This window comes from Balaenoptera musculus, chromosome 12 (genome assembly GCF_009873245.2).
Source record: "Balaenoptera musculus isolate JJ_BM4_2016_0621 chromosome 12, mBalMus1.pri.v3, whole genome shotgun sequence".
Lineage (NCBI taxonomy): Eukaryota > Metazoa > Chordata > Mammalia > Artiodactyla > Balaenopteridae > Balaenoptera > Balaenoptera musculus.
The window spans coordinates 79746034-79756174 of NC_045796.1; the positions used below are offsets into that span (position 1 = coordinate 79746034).

General features: G+C 43.2%; 1 protein-coding gene across 8 annotated transcripts in view; it reads right to left on the minus strand.

The window, feature by feature from the left end:
• The window catches only part of MYO6 (myosin VI), a 139978-nt gene extending 132733 nt beyond the window's left edge, over positions 1–7245 (minus strand). For all 8 annotated transcript variants that reach the window (XM_036871312.1, XM_036871311.1, XM_036871310.1 and 5 more), the window contains exon 1: positions 7031–7245. The gene's annotated coding sequence lies outside the window, so the exon portion shown is untranslated. The remainder of the gene's footprint in view (positions 1–7030) is intronic.
• Positions 7246–10141: the final 2896 nt, after the last annotated feature.

Here is a 10141-nt window from a genome sequence, read left to right on the forward strand (position 1 = left end):
GTCGGGGAACTGGATCCCCCATGCATGCCACAACCAAGAGTTCGCATGCCGCAACTAAGGAGTCTGCGTGCCACAACTAAGACCCAGGGCAACCAAATAGTTCAAAAAGGTCTTAAGATCTAAACGAGCATTACTTATATATTACTGTTATTTGTATAGTCGTTTAAAAATTAAATATAAGTAGCTCACTTCCAAATGAAGCTGGTTAATAAGCTGAAATACTCACTACAATTAAATTTAGGTGTGAAATTTAACACTGCATTGTCATCTCAAGATAAATGCTATGAGCTCCAAATAAGCTTAAAAGAAGAAAGAAAATCAATGAAGAGATTCTGGTAACCGATATTTCACTCCCTTTTACCATATGCTGCCTGGTTAATCCGAGCAATTTTTTGTTGTTATTGCCGACACCCTCCCAAAGTAGAGGATGAAGAAAAGGTTTCAACCAGTGGTTCTCCAATGTTGGTACACAAATAAATCAACTGAGAAGCTTGTTAAAATGCTACTGCCCATGCCCCACCCACACCTCTCTGGCGTGTATTTACTAGTTACCCAGATAATTCTTGGTACACACCTGAATTTCAGAACTACTTAAAACTGGTCAACTTCAAGATTTCACCCAAATCTCCAATACACAGCTTTTTTCCTTTTGGATGAACATTCCACATTAAACATGGAAAAGAAAAAACAACCAACACAGTAACAATAATAATGCAGACTAGCTATGTGCCAGTGTGATATGTGCTTTCCATGTATTAGTGTCTAATGCAGTCCTCACAAGAACCACACCAGGTAAGTAATACTGTAGCCCCCATTTTACTAACTGAAGCCCAGAGAAACTAAGTAATCTGACCCAGGTAGTAAGTGGCAAAACCAGGATCCCCTCACCTCTGCTGTCCCCTTACCCTGGAGGCGGACAAGCAAGCACTTATGCACAGATGCAACTCTGGAACCTGGGGGCTGGAATACAGAGGCTAAGCCTGAGGGGCCAGCAGTTAGGCAAGCAATAACGCCCCATCCCCCCAACTCCCACCGCTCACGCAACAAGCTCTCGTGACTCTCCGCACCCATCCCTCACTCACCAAGCCCTTCCACCTACATGGTGTGCCGTGACATACTGGTGGCACGCCGCAAGTCTACCTGCACTCTTTCCACATGAGTATCTACAACCACATGCTCAGGACGACAAGGGATCCAATCCCAGCTCCACCAAGTACTGGCTGGGAGCTTGAGCGAGTTTAACATCCCTGTGCCTCTCTCTCCTAAGACACGAGTGTCTTAATGCCAAGTGCACTGAAGTGACATAGTGATTTTTTTTTTTAATGTCTTCTATTTATTTTTGGCTGCGTTGGGTCTTCGTTGCTGCACGCGGGCTACTCTTCGTTGCGGTGCGCGGGCTTCTCATTGCAGTGGCTTCTCTGGTTGTGGGCTCTAGGTGCGCCGGCTTCAGTAGTTGTGGCTTGCAGGCTCTAGAGCGCAGGCTCAGTAGTTGTGGCGCATGGGCTTAGTTGCTCCGTGGCACGTGGGATCTTCCCTGACCAGGGCTCGAACCCGTGTCCCCTGCATTGGCAGGTGGATTCTTAACCACTGTGCCACCAGGGAAGTCCAACATAGTGATTAACTGAGCTAATGCACATAAAGTACTTGCTTGACATAGTACCTGACACACAGCAAGAGCTCAATAAACAACAGCGGCTACTAAAATTATACTTTGCCAACCCACTCTCTTACGAAAGCCAACATATCAGTCCTGGGTCCCATTTATTTTCTCTCAGCCTTATTTCCTGAAAGTGTGATAAAAGCTGGAACATATTCTTATTTATCAGGAAGCAACTGGTAACAGTGCTGTAACTCAGTGGACTAAAGGCCAGGAGTAGAATATTTTAGAGCAAATGAGGCTTTTAGTGGCCCTCAAATTGTACCACTTTGACAACTATTTCCCAACTTTAGGGTCGGCCCTGTTAATCACATACTAGAATGATGAGTCTATAATTAACCTAATTCAAAACAACAATAAAATGTCACTCAGTACAAGGACTTGGTTTTATCACCGTATCGACAGCACTCAGGACAGTGCCTGGCCCAGGACAGACACTCAAACATTTGTGAAATGAGTGAAGGCATAAAGGTACCAACAGAGACACACCTTACTTAGCTCATTAGCGAGTCTTTACAAAAGCAAGCATAATAATCAGATCAATATCAATGTGCCAAATAATAAAACTTATTTTCAAAATTCCTCCAGAATATTTTTCTCCTTTTTTAAAACTAATTGTTGGGCTTCCCTGGTGGCGCAGTGGTTGAGAATCTGCCTGCCAATGCAGGGGACACGGGTTCGAGCCCTGGTCTGGGAAGATCCCACATGCCACGGAGCAAACTAGGCCCGTGAGCCACAACTACTGAGCCTGCGCGTCTGGAGCCTGTGCTCCGCAACAAGAGAGGCCGCGATAGTGAGAGGCCCGCGCACCGCGATGAAGAGTGGCCCCCGCTCGCTGCAACTGGAGAAAGCCCTCGCACAAAGACCCAACACAGCCATAAAATAAATAAATAAATAAAAATTAAAAACAAAAAAAAACTTGCACGTGGATGTTTAAAAAAAAACTAATTGTTGGCTTTCCCTTAAAAACACTGCTACTAGAAAAGTTAATTACCAACCTCGACTCCATTAATCTATTAAAAATGTTAAAGTAGTTCCATAATACTACATCATGCTCATCTTCTACCTTACGTTAAAAAAAAAGAAGAAAAAAAAAGTGTAACTACATATTTAATAATTATCACTTCAGTTATCCTGACTATTCAGAATTTCCTGAACCATCTGAATTAAATCCGTAAAATGAAATAAGTCACTGCTGAGAGGTTAACCCTTACTAAATCTAGGAGTTAGAGACCTGGGGGAGGGAGGGATCTATGGGAACACACAGATAGCAGTTCCATTCTCAGTGATGCTTCTAAAGCAGCCTCACATGTGACCTTGAACAAAGTACTTATTTTTTTGTCTCCATTTTCTCATGTGCAGAATAAGAACAGATTTACCACAACTACTTCATCAAGTTGTTCTAGGACCAAATGTACATAAAATGATTTCCAAAAGAGTAAAGTGTCATACATGTAGGGTGTTAACTTCTGACATAAACAGCTTCAGGTTTTAAATGGATGTTTCTGTGTATCTTTCTTTTCACATCTGTCCCACTCTTCCTATTTCCTAGATCCAAAGATCTGCCAGAACAGGGAAGAACCAGTTCCCATCAACAGCTATATTTTAAACACAATGAACCATCAATAAATATTTGCTGAAAAAGATGCTCATCCACATATAATAGAAATTTTTTAATTCTGTGATATGTAATACCTTACCTTGTAAAGGTTAAGCAGCAGGTTACCTTCAAATAAAATAACAAGTGACATAAGGTACATAAAAGATGCCTGTGGTTTTGCCAGGAGCACCGCCTTGCTTTGTGCACATTACTCAGCAGGCATGTGAATATCACCTAAGGAATGTGTTTCAGTATTTTGGTTTCACTGGAAGAGACACTCTTTATAAATAGAAAAGGACTTCCCCTCTCTTCAACACTAGCAAGGTTTCTAAAGATGCCATATCTGTTCTTCTGGTTTTATTTCCCATACTTCAGTACTCACAGGAAGAACTTTTGCTGGACTTGTGGTCATTTCTCAAACCACTATGTCATTCTTACACTACTCAATGAGAAAAAAAAGCGTATTTTTGAAAACCATAAGTAGGACGATATATTTATATTTTAAGATTATTAACAGTCCACTAAATCTGTCAAATAAAAGCATAACTGTTTCAAATGTAGAACATCCTGGTTCCTCTGAACATTATACAATGCCTCAAAAACAGAATTAAGCTTATTTAACTTTAGTTAGTTCTTGATTATCTATACATACACACACACACACACACACACACACACACACACACACACACACGAAAGCAGATGTGTTACAGATCACCCATTAATAATTTACATTAAGCCCTTGGATGATGGTTTTGTATTTACAGTTGAATATGAGTATCCTTCAGATGCAAAATTCCTAATAGTTCAAAACAAAGACACACCCGTAACAGAAGTCACCCAACTCAGCCTTCCTACCATTTTTCTGTTCATCTACCCAACTACATTCTACTGCTGAAATGACTCCTCATTTGCTACAAAAGATGGACTTTGTGTGCTCACTTTGTTCTTTAAGTCTATTACAGCTCAAGGGACATTCCTGAAATAAACACAGGACATAAAAAAAAAAAAAAAAAAAAAACTGTCCTGATCGAACAGCTCACAATTTAATCATAATCTGAAAACCATTTTTCCCCTTAGTATTACACAGTTAATTATGTAATATTTAAAAAGCAGCTACTGCATTTATAGGCAATAACCTATCTCATTTTTAAGTTCTACCCTAACCAGGAACATTATATTATTCACTTTAGCTACAATGAAAACCAGTGTTACATTACAGCCTAATTCTAGTTCCTACAGCCCATCAAAATTAGAAGTGCACAATATGTATAATATTCTGGAATTTACCCCAGAAATGATAAAGCAACATCATATCACTGTTCAAGGTTGTCTACTTAAGAATGAAGAAACAGACACAGAATTCAAAATTAGTTCCGAGCCCCATTCCTGGCCTTTCTTAATGTCACTCCTCTTTACCTTGTTCAAACCTCCAGTTACATTCTTTAACACAATACCAGCTCTGCAGGTTTACCAGAACAGTCTACCAATTGCACTGAGATCAAGGCAACCTGCTCTGGTGGAAAGGACTGAGGTTTTATGGTCAGAAGACCTGGGTGTGAATCCCGACTCTCCCTGGAGCTACATGACCTCATGACCTTGAGCAAATATTCAATTCTCTGAGCCTAAATTTCCTCATGTGTAAAAAGGACAAGACCACCAACCTTGAAAATTATTTTGTAGATCAAGTTCCTCAGTTAGTGTTCAGATTATGAACACTGCCAGATTATGGCAGATGCCTAATAAATGGGTGACGATCTTATCCTACTAAAGGGCCAGTCACATTACTACCAAATATATCATTGTAAGGATCAAAATTAAACTGTATGAGATTTATTACACTTGTCATACTTTTTTCAATCTTTTACTTAAAATATTTTAATATATAGAAATAAAAATTTCACAAAGGTTAAACATCTTTATAAAACTGACATTTTACATAACAGACATGGAGGTTCAATTATTAGCAGACTGAAAATCAGTTGTTTTTTTTTTTTAATGTCTGGGGTGCTTATATTTATTCAAACCTCACATAGTCAAATTTTTTTAAAATTTTAGTTGTATTTTTAGAACCCCGAGACAGCCCGTTGTCTAAACAATGGGCTGCATAATACACCACAGTCTCCAGGCAAAGTCACAACAGGATGAAAAAAGAGCCTTCAGCTTCTCTCAGATTTCCTGGCCACTGTTATTTTAAAACTTGATCACACAAACATAAACAGAGAAAAAAAATCCATTTCAGATGAGTTCCATGGGTTACGATTTATGATATTTTTAAGACCTTGCATGAATTTACATTAAATATTGCAATAGCTTATTACATTTTTCTTGTCCATGTTTCCAGGCACTAATGAAGAATATATGTATATTATATATACTTTAAAATATTACATACATAGAGAGTTTTTAATCATAATCTTTTTTTAAAGTTGCCTACCACTTCCATTACTCCCTTTTAAAATCAGTTTTTGAAAACTAAAATGTAACTTAAAAAGCCAACAATTAAATAGCATGTCACACAGAACATACAAATGCAACAGGCAAACCTGAATAACACTAAAATAACTTCTGTTTACCACTATGGAAGTAATTCTGCACAACTGAAAATACTCTAAATGAGATGGATATTTAAAAGTCAATGAGTTATTTTAAAAGGCTGCTTTGTTTCAAGCTCTGGCTATAGACCAATTTGTGGTGTTTCTAAAATTAATAGTAAAAGACACCAAGGTAATTTTTTCACTAAACAATTTCCAATGCAAACCACAACCCAAGACATCTAAGTTTAGTTAATTTGTACAGAAATGTCCTTTTGCTGCCAACCTTTGTACCATGACCACTACCAGCCCAAGTTGAAGATTCACATTTTATGGGGTGAACGGTGCTCAGCTAAATCTTAAGAATATTAATCTTTTAAACTCTCAAACCCTGACGACATTTAGCTATATTGCATCTACACCGCCAGAGCATAACAAGGAAAACTTTTATCTACCATGTACAGCAGCCTATTAAATTGGGGCAGTGTTCCTAGCTCCTTAGTTCTGTAGATTAGGATTTAAGCATTCCTCCACTACAAACTTCACCCCAGATAAAATGTAACACGTTTTCTAAACCTGTATGGAAATATTTCTGACACGGATGTTCTAGTAATAACCCTATCAAACTATTTTTTTATCCCAGAGTTTGAGCATTTTAATCGTTTTAAAGAGTTTTGGAAATTTAAAAATGTAAAAATCTCTTGTTCAGTAGCAGATATATATACTAACGTACCCAAAGTACTAGACCAACTAAAGACTAAAAATACAGCTTTATACAGTCCCAACCTGGGCTCCTACAAGATTAAACTAATAGGCACGGCAGCTGATCCTCACATCCCAGAACAAAAAGCACTATTCCTGCACTGAATTTTAAGCCTGTTTACGAAAGAGAAAACTATCACGGGGCGTCCAGGTCAGAATTGGACACCTGAGGGCTCAGCTTCTACCTGGGAGCCAGAGAAGATACACGAAGGTATCCTGGTGATAACAGACCCTTGAAACGAGACTCTCATTGTCCTGTGGAAATGAGACCCACCCCTGCGCTACCGGGAGCCGCCGCCGCCCGGGCCCACTCATCACCTGCTTCACCCCCGGCGTCCCCAGGAGATGAACCGAGCCGGCTCGTCTGCCCCGGGCGGCGGGAGGAGGCCCCGAAGCAAGGCCAGGCTGGGGACGCGAGGCTCCGGGAAGCGGGGCCCCGGCGCCGACGCCCCACCGCGGGCGTCCCGGGGCACTCACCTGTGCGGACGCGAGGGCAGGTGTGCGGCGGCGGGGCTACCTGTCGCCGGTGAGGCGGGAGGGGAGGTGGGGGGGGGGGTGCGGAGGGCGAGGAGAGAGGGCGACGACGCGGACCGGCACCGGAACGGGGCGGCGGCGGTGACCGGTCCCCAGCTCGCTTCCTGCTCGGACGGATCCCGGGTCCGTCTCCGCCCGCCGGCCGGCACCCCGCCGAGTCCCCGGCCCCGCCGCGCGCACGTCACGGCTACGGAGCGCCCGAGGGGGCGGGGGCGCCGCGGGCCGGCGGGCGGGGCGCGGGCGCGGGCGCGCCGGGAGGGGGCGCTCGGTGCGGGGCCGCCCCGCCCGTCCTCGCGCTGACCCGCGGCGCCGAGCCTCCCGGCCCGGGAGGGCGCGCGGCGGCGTGGGGACAGGCCTGGCCCACAGCCCTCGTTCCTGCCGCCCCCGCGAAACGGCCGCCTTCGCGGGGGTTATTGCTCCCGGCGCCTGCAGCGCACCCCCGTGGACTGCGTGCGGGCAGCGCGGGAATCCGTTCCGGGAGGGGGAGTGTTGTTCGGGCAGGGGGCGAGGACCCCGAGAAGTGGGGAGGGCGGGCGGAACGAGGCGGCGTCGTTGCGGAGGGAGGGCGCAGGCGACTTCGCCTGCAGCCCCGGTCGCCCCGGGCTGGGCTGCCCTAGGAGGGTAGTAACCTCCCCGTGCAGCAAACTTGCTGTTCCGCTTTTGGGAGCGGGGCTGGCGGGGCGGGGGGCGCTGGGCGGGTCTGAGAGGGAAATTTGGCATTTCTTCGGCCCTCTCGCCGCCGCCGTATATACTGATTAGAGAGCCCAGATCTTCTCTGGTCAAGTTTTACTGTTTTTATAAGGGACATACCTGTGAGTCATATTTGAAAGTGAAATATGATGAAAACATATACTGCCTTTACGACGAAAAGAAGCTTCTCTTAAGAAAATGAAATGGTGATTGACTAAAAATGCTGAAAAAAGCTAGTCGCACCTACACAGGAGAACTACCCTGAGAACATTACCCCGGAAACATTCCAAGCAGCAACGGGAAAACTTCAGGAAATCTACAAGATTCTGATAGGGGACGAGTTTCAGTTATTCAATGTTCCACAGTTCTCTCGGAGGAAAAGCTAAGTTATGATGAAGTATTTTAGCAGACAGTTAAAACAATAAAATATTAAGAATAAAGTAGGGAAGTAAAAAAGAGGAAGAGAAACCAAGAAAGGAAATAATTTACAGCAATCTCAGAAATGTAATTCCAGATTACCGGGAGGTAAATCTTAAGTATATAAAACTAGATTTCAAAACGGATCGCAAAAAAAGAAAAATAAGAACGAGAAGAGGATTTCAGTTCACTGCTTTGACTTCATTTTGGATTTAAGATTAAACGGCTTGGTCATACCAATAGAAGCCCATACAGTTTACTGTGAGCAACGACTTGTGATTTTTTTTTTCTCTCTCTCTCTCTCTCTCTCCTTCCTCCTCCACTTCCAATTCATTACTGAGACTCTGCTTCTAGCTCCCCATCTGTCTGATGTATCCAGTTCTTCATAGCAACTACTGTCTTGCTTCAGGCCACCATCATTTCATGTCTTGCATACCGCTATAGCCGCCTAGCCAATTTCCCAGGCTGCAATCTTGTCCCCTCCTAATCCAGTGTCTACAATACCATCAGATTTATATTTTATAAAATGAAAGCCTGATTATGTACTCCTCTCTTTAAACTCTTACAGTGGCACTCCACTATCCTTAGTATAAAGTCCAAACTCCTTAAGAGGTCTTATATGATCCTTCAGCTGTTTTTGTTTGGCTAGCACAGTGGAGATCTCTTTTGTTTTTTTCTTTTCATTGAATTTGAATGCCTTTTCATTGTTCCCCAGTTCATCACCATTCTAAACTCCATAAAGCTGCCCTAAATCAGGCTTCCTCACATAGTGTTCCCTCTCTTGGGAATCACTGGCGTTTTAGACCACTGGTCTTAGCCCTGCTTACCTGTCCAATTTCACTTCCACCCACTGCCGTTTTCCATTTCTTGTACTTTACATTCAAGCCGTTCTGAAGTGCTTGCTCTCCAGAACAGACAGCTAGGCTATTTATTACATTGGAGTGTTGCCAGGCTAAATCCAATTAATCCTTCAGAACAAAGCCTATTGGTGTCCTCCAAGAAGTTTTCCCTAACCCCCTTATTCCAAACCTTAGGTGCAATTTGGTGCTCTTTCCCATCTCTCTCTTAGCACCCATTGCACGTATGTCTTCCAACACTTATCTCACTACCTCTATTTCAGTGTACTTACAAGTACCTCCCACCTGGACCTTAAGCTCCTTGAGGGCAGGGTAGGGGACTTGTTTGTCTTTGTGTCCCTAGTGCCAAGCATGGTGGCTTTCACATCTCATTTGAACAGTGCCTCCCATTATTGTTATTATTGAATAAATGGTATAGATGGATGAACAAACAGCAAGAGAACAGACAACTCTAGGAAACTGCATACATGTCATTAAGCATGGTGGATATAACTGTATCATATCTGCTGCCAAAACTCATCTTAACAATTTATTCCGTATTTATGTTTGTAAGCTTTTCAACTTTGCTCTCAACCACTAAATATTTGTAAGACTCTTCCCCCGGTCTCCTTGTGCTAGCCCATGGATTCCTAAACTGAGATCCACGGACCTCCTATCATAGGTGGGGGCTCCAAGAACTCCCTCAGAAATCATATGCAAAATTTCGTGATCTGGTTCCTTCATTTTTACAGGAGTCAATATTGTGGGTATTTAAAGTCTCTCTCCACCTTCCCTGGCTGATACCCATTTTAATAGCTTCAGCTTGCATCTTTGTTGCCAGCTCCTAAAGTAAGGCAGGCTGAAACCCACACAGGAACTCATCCTCTTTCCTCTCCCAGCTGCTTCAAACGATTCCCTTGCCAATCGAGTCTATTACAATCGTGGCATTACCATCCACTCATCTCAAAAAGTTGTGGTCTTTTAAGTCACCCAGGACTCCTTCCCTTCCTCACCCCTAGTGGTGGAGGCACTGAATGCAGTTCATTCTATGTCATACATTGTTTCTAAGCTGTTGTCTTACTCTCCATCTTCCCTGAGAACAGGCCATCAT